This window comes from Chiloscyllium plagiosum, unplaced genomic scaffold, assembly GCF_037043375.1.
Source record: "Chiloscyllium plagiosum isolate Xiang-an unplaced genomic scaffold, Cpla_swu_hap1 HiC_scaffold_48, whole genome shotgun sequence".
In the NCBI taxonomy this organism is placed as follows: domain Eukaryota; kingdom Metazoa; phylum Chordata; class Chondrichthyes; order Orectolobiformes; family Hemiscylliidae; genus Chiloscyllium; species Chiloscyllium plagiosum.
The window spans coordinates 24573999-24581244 of record NW_028270186.1 but is presented as its reverse complement, the minus strand read 5'-3'; the positions used below and the strand labels follow the sequence as shown (position 1 = coordinate 24581244).

Below are 7246 nucleotides of genomic sequence, written 5' to 3'. Positions count from 1 at the left end.
CACATCGGCAATTCTCAACCGTGCATTTACAGCTAGGTCTCGGTGCCCCTACACCCACGCCCAGCTCCTTTTGAAATATCTCCATTATTTTGTGCTCTTCTCACCAAGATGAACCACTTCTACTCAACCTGCTCCAGATTTCCTTTGACAAAATACTCATTAAGAATCCCACTGCATAAATATGCCATTCACATCTCTTGTTATTTGGTTTTCCTGGATCTCTTTCATACGATAAAAGGTCACAGCAGCTTGACTTGTAAAAGAAAGTCGCGTTCCTTTTCAATATCCCAATACAATCTACATTTCAATGCAGTTTAGGCAACAGGACCAAATTATTCTTTGAGATTTTATAATAGCGTCGATGCATACAAACTGACATTGCAGTTCCAATTTCAGTAAGACAGCTGTGATCATCCAAAAATAGCAACATTGAAAGCCACTGATAACACCGACGAGAGTGGGACTCGAACCCACGCGTGCAGGACACAAGGGATTAGCAATCCATCGCCTTAACCTATCGGCCACCTCGTCACATATGCCTCAGTGCCTATAACCTTATGAATAAGTGAATTGCATAAATTATGCAGAGCAGCAGACATTTCTCCCTTGTTTTGGTGAAATCATAAATAGCACAGTACGGTTCCAAGACTATGGTCTGACCTCTGGGTTGTGGGGCAAGCGCATTCACACTGTGACGCTCTGTTCACAGTGGTCTGAACAAAAATGAAGAAATGACTATGTAACAAGGTCTGTTGAATTCTGTGAAGATTTGACGTCAATGGAATGAAGAACCCGAGACAGCAGGAGGTGTTCATTCAAGAAAGAGTTGGATAGAGCTCTTAAGGATAGTGGAATCAAGGGTTATGTGGATAAGGCAGAAACAGGATACTGATTGAGGATGATCAGCCATGATCATAATGAATGGTGGTGCTGGTTCGAAGGGAAGAATTGCCTACTCCTGCACCTATTGCCTATTGTCTATTAAATTGCCTGTGAGGAATTGTTTACCAGACTGGAGTAGAGTGCATAGTGCTCAGTGTCATTATTCGGAACACCTTTCTTCCACTCAGATATGTTTGACACGCACCTGTGTACAGAACAGACAATTCCAAAATCCTAAATAAGGCTAAACTGACAATTGAACTCAACAATGCAAAAACCTTGATCTGCATCAATTTCCTGGGCCGTGCAACACCAAGTCACTGTATGATCACAGCAACACCGTGAGCAAGTGTCAGAAGGAAAATGAGTGCAGTGCCAGAGCGAATGCTGGGACCAGCAGTGGACACACGGGGAAGTGCATTTCCCACAACAGGAAAACTTCCCACACTGCGGACTGCGGTGGAAGAATTCAGAGGGGGTTTACACTTTGAAATTTGATGCCAGAGACACAATGGAAATCTGTCATTGCGTCTGTTCAAGATGAAGATTTTAAGATTTCTACAGATGAAAAACAAAATAAAGTGTTCATAGTGAAGGCAAATGTCGAAATTGTATATTTCAACAATCTACCCATCTTTGCAATGAGTAGCTCACCACTTTCCTCACTCGGGGTCAGAACCACTGGTGAAGATGATCGTACAATCCCCGTTACTAGCCATGGAATCAGAGAAATTCGGTTTCCCAAACGTTAAGGTACAACCAGGAATGTGGAGGTAAGCATTAATGTGTTGCTCCTGTGCTGTAAGTGACCAGTGCACGGTATTTCTCTTACAGAACAGTGGGCTGTGCTGTGCCGAAGTTTTAAGTTTGAGCCTCACATGGAGCAGCTTCAATTTGTCGTCGTCTTGAGTGGTACGGACAGAAGGTGATATTGAGCAAAGCCAAGTTTATGGGAAAATGCCCGTGTTTGTGGATTGAGAAACGACCTTTTCTGGATAATGACTCCTTGATCAACAAACATACTGCAAGTATTTAAAACGTGTCGAGACATGTGTGGAGAAAGTGCCGAAGGTGATTTTTCAGCAGATGGATAACGTTTCCCATGTGCACTGCGTTAAATTCCGGGAAAATAGATGTTGATCTGGTTTCATGTTACGCAATTTGTTGCAAACTCACAAAGGTTATTGCAATAATAAAAAATAAATTACATAGGACCGTTTGAATATTGTATTGAATTGAATTTTGGTCTGAGCATATTTTATCTTCAATGGCGTGCTGCAGAGAAGTACAGGGGGTTAACAATACAAAAGGACAGAGTCTTATTAGTGGACTTCTTGGGTGGAGTTAAGAATGTACGAAATATACACAACATCATGTGAATGTGGTCAAAGCTTTAAAGTAGGTGTTGCATCTCCAAGTGACGGTTCAGTTCCTATTCATTAGGATATAACTTCTGTCTGCAGTTATTTTAGGACATCGGCTCCATTTACAGAGTTTAACCTTGAATAATACATCACACCTTAACAATCCATGGACATTTTATATTCAATCTCATTCAGTTGTACGTGTTCATGAAATGTCTGTGTCTGAAGTCAACCAAATTCGAAATTGTTACGCAACCACACTGACTTTCTCTCAATGGTAAATTCCCTCCTTGTATGTTTGCTCATGTATCTTTTAAAACACTGTGAAATCAGCTTCTACGCTTTATTTCTGGAAAGTCATTCACGATTTAAATAACTCCATTGAGTGGAAGAAACTCTCATCCAAACCTTTCTTAATCATTCACTAATGGTTTTGAAGCTCTAACTAAAGTTATTGTTACACTCGAAAGAGGGAATTTCCCTGATTTAGTCATTCAAACCTCGCGTTATGTGAAAATCTCATTTGTTTACATAAAAACGTGCGCGTTTCTGCTCCAGCATTTCCAAATCTCGTGAATAAACTCCTTCATTCTTTCTATCATCCCGATTAAACCTTTTGTATCCTTTCTGATATTTTTATGTCTCAGTAAACAACGCCACTTGGCTTTCTAATATCTTGCTATCCAGGAAACAGCGTCTGTGCCCTTTCTAACTTCTTTACATGTTTTTGGTGGAGAATGAGGACAAGGATTACACACAATGCTCCCACTGAGGGTGACCTAAAGATTTTACAGTTACACTATGAACTCTGCTTTTTAAGTATGACTTCTCTATATATAAACTCCAATAAGGTAAATCTTATCTATCCAGTTCATGAACATCGTCTCCATGGAGACGAAAACTATCTATCACTCCATTTATTTTTCCACGGAATGTTCGGAAGGTTTGTAAGGCCAACATCTCTAATCCTTATAGAGGGTGTGCGAACCACTCAGTTTTATGATTGGATTCATCCAATACTACCCTCTGCTGGCCTCCCCACGCCACTGCATCAGTGTCACAGTTTTTGGCTCTGAGAAGATAGCAAATCCTTTGCTGTGAATCTCTTAAATTACACGTTCGTTTGATTTTTTCAAATAATATCTTTGGAAACACAGAGCAGTTTTGTCTGATACTAAGCGATATTGTCCCTGCGTCATTATCAACACTACCAGGCCTTTTTTGGGAATTTTCAATACTTTTCCACGTAATTTTTAAGCATTGCAAGTCACAGAATCAGAAATCAATTCATGTCATCGCCTGACAAAATAGTTCACTCGGAGGTGAGCATTTCCATTCGGACGACCCCAAGTATATTTGCAACTCTCCATCTACCAGCATTTTGTGTGTGTGTGTGTGGTGGGGCGCGGGGTGTAGCGGGCGGGAAGGTTTGTGTGTTGATGGTGCTCTCAGTTTGGATAGTGCTGTGAGCTGCTGCCTTATCTCCCACTCATACTGAATCATCGAAGGTTATCACCCTCTGCCACCATCACTGAAGTAGGGTGTGGTGGCCAGATAAGAGAGAGATTATGTCATTTTAAGCACCACAGAGACTGTCAGACCTGCAACCACACGCAGACACTCACAGAGAAAAATACAGACACACAAATATGGGGAGTGGGGGGAGGTGGATATCGACCACTCCACTACCCGGATTCGCACTTTCTATTCTATTCCGAGCTGTTTCTTCTGGAATAGGAGACGGGGAAGGATTCAGTGAGGGTGGGAGTGGGTTATACTACTGTTCGTGCTGGTGAAGGTGGGGGAGGGGGGGGGGTTGGGTGGGTGAGATGGTGACTTGTCCAAAGGGAGTTGTTCAAGAGTGTTGTATCCATGCAGTGCTATTAGTGAAGGAGATATCTTTGAGGGGTAAAAGAGAGAAAGGGAAGGTGCAGTGAGAGCGGTGGGGCATACGTTTTGTTCCGGGGTAGGTGTTATAACAGATATACAGTGACTGTGAGGGAGCAGAGAAAATACGGTGATCTTATCCTGACAGAGTGTGGAGGACATTGATTCTTGTCCTGTATTGCTGGACATTTCTTCAGACCGCAGATACTGCTCTGAGCTCAGACCATGATTGGTGAGTATGGTGGTGTGGCCCCCTTTTTGGGGAGAGAATTTCCCTCTCTGTACTAGCCAATCCACCAGGATCTGCGGGCCCCAGTCGACAAACTGTGGTATAATTTCCACTTATCTGCCATGTTCAGGATAAACTATGGAGGGCAGCTCCAACTTGAGAAAGCACAACCATGTGTCCATTGGCCTTTTAAAGATGGCACCAATGCCAGGGATCGTGGAGTATCGGGGGCATCTGGGCGATGGTGAGAACCTCCAGCCATGATGAATGGAGAATCGGGCTGGCATTGAATAAGAGGGACTCCATGGGGTGGGGTGGGTAGTTAATGAGGTGAGTTTGATAAGATAGCATCATTTAGCTCAGCCTCATGCAGACAATCCCTCTGTCCTTCTCAATGAAAATGTCAACGTCGGTTGGGATATATATTCGCAGAGAAATTGGTCAGTTGTGAAGTGAGAAGCCTTCAAAAATGTGATGTCAGGAGTAAAGAGACAGTATGTCCCTCTTAGGTTGAAGGGTAAGGCTGGTACGTGTAAGGAATGCTGGAGGATTGGAGAAATTGAGGTTCTGGTCACGGATAAGAGGGAAGGATATGTCAGTTATAGACAGCAGGAATTGAGGGTTTTTTTCTTAATGCATTCACGGGATGAGGGCGTCCCTGGCTAGGCAAATATCCATTACCCATCCCTAATTGCCGAGAGAGCAGTTAACAGTCAACCACATTGCTGTGGGTCTGGAGTCACATGTAGGCCACACCAGGTAAGCATGGCAGTTTACTTCCTTAAAGGGTATCAGTGAACCAGATGGATTTTTTCGACAACTGGAATGGTCAGCATTTGCCTCTTAATTCCTGATTTAAAGTGAATCAATAGAAGAGTCTGAAGGCAACAATAGTATACTTAAGGGGGAAATTGCGAGCGTAAAAAAGGGGACATGTGATAGATTTGGCTTCTTCAAATATGTCAAGGACAAAACAGTAACTGTGGAAAGAATAAGACATCCTTCAACATCAGCAAGGCTGCCCATATGCAGAACCACAGGAAATGGGGGAGGCACTGAACGAATATTTTGTATCAGTATTTACTATGGAGGAGGATATGGAAGCTAAATAATTTGGGAAATAAGTAATGACATCTTGGAAAGTGTCTGTATCACAGAGGAGCTGCTGGAGGTCTCAAAACATGCAAAAGAAGGAAAATGTCCTGACTTTTATTAGATATACGCTAGATCTCTGTGAGAAGCTAGGAAAGTGATTGCTGGGCCTCGTGCTATCATCAATAGCCACAGGTAAAGTGCCGGAAGACTGGAGGTTGGCTAACGTGGTGCCATAACTTAAGGAATTTAAGAAGGGTAATAAGGAAAAGCAGTGATTATGACGTCAGTGGTGGGTAATTGTTGGAGGGGATTATGAGGCATAGGATTTTCACGCACTTTGAAAGGTAACGACGGATTAGGGATAGTCAACATGGCTTTGTGCAAGCAATGTTGTGTCTCACTGACTTGACTGAGATTTTATTGAAGAAGTGACTAAAAAGATTAATTGAGGTAGAGAGGTGCACATTGGCGATATGGACATCAGTAAGGTTTTGAACAACATTGTGCATGGTCATCTGTTTAGCAAGGTTGGTTCATATGAAATACATGGAAAACTAGCCATTTGGATACAAAATTGACTCAAAGGTCCAGACAGAGGGTGGTGGTAGAGGTTGCAATATCCTGGCAAAGGTTTGCGATGCTCCCCATGCTGTGCAGATAGTCCGGTTTATGGAGTAATCCACTAGCACGGCCTGCACAGCTCTCCATCTTGGCCGTTACCTTACCCCAATTTAAGGTGTCCGGGTTGGTTCTGTGAAGCAGATTTAGAATTTGAGACAATAGACCAATTCAGCTGATCTAGCAATGTATTTATTCAATGTTTGCATCCTTGTGATTGGGCCCACCGTTGTCTCACTTATCCAGTTCATACAATCCCTCCATCTCCTTATCCATATTTTCACCAAGTTATCAGTTAATTAATTATTTGTTTCTTTTTCCTGCGTCTTTCCCTGGCATTGGCTTTTGATTCCCTCGTGTATCGAGTGATGGCATGGTGAAGCTCAGAAACATTGAAATAGTGTGTGTCAGGCTGTTGTTCACTTCTCAATGTGTCCCACGTGGTGCTCCATGGACAAGGGTGTTCCAGGAGCTTTGATTCACGTGTTTGAATCTTGGTATGCGCCTTCCCATGGAATGTCTCTGTTTGTCCCTCTCAGTTGATGGTGCGGTCTGTAACGCAAGGAAGGTCCTTGAGTATAATTGTAAAGGACAAGGCATCTAACTTGTAGCTGAGGGGACTCTGACTGCCTCCTGTTAGTGGAGGCACTGGGGATTGTTTGCTAGAAGTTGTGCTGTAAGCTGTTTCAGACATTCAAGAAGACCAGAGCATTTGGTTTCCCAGCTCGGGACGTAGCATGGGACTGTATTAACAGCATCTGGTTCTGTAACATGAACAACAAATGGAGCAGACGCTGCAGAGAGGGGAAGCTCTGAAAACCATGGAGTGAGTGTGCGTGGGGAAAGGGATCAGCCATATCTGTTTGTGTCTTAGCCTGGACAAGCACACCCTCTCACACTCCCTGTTACATACATTGATGCACATTCTCCCTTTCTGCCCCGCACACACACTCACACTCACCCTCTCTCACATTTCACACACGTACTCCATTCTGTCACACACACACACATGCACACACAACCACTCTCTCTCCTTCCCGCACTCACACCCACACGCCACCTCACTGTCTCCGACATACAGACAATGTCTCTCTCTCCCCTTTACACAGACACGCCCTTCTCTCACACATATGCACACGCACACACACGAATGCACATATAAATCTGTGGG

The 7246-nt window shown here is 43.4% G+C and overlaps 1 non-coding gene across 1 annotated transcript; it reads right to left on the bottom strand.

The window, feature by feature from the left end:
* Nucleotides 1–449: 449 nt before the first annotated feature.
* Nucleotides 450–531, bottom strand: trnas-gcu (transfer RNA serine (anticodon GCU)). Its single transcript has one exon. It is a non-coding gene; the product is annotated as a tRNA-Ser (tRNA).
* Nucleotides 532–7246: the final 6715 nt, after the last annotated feature.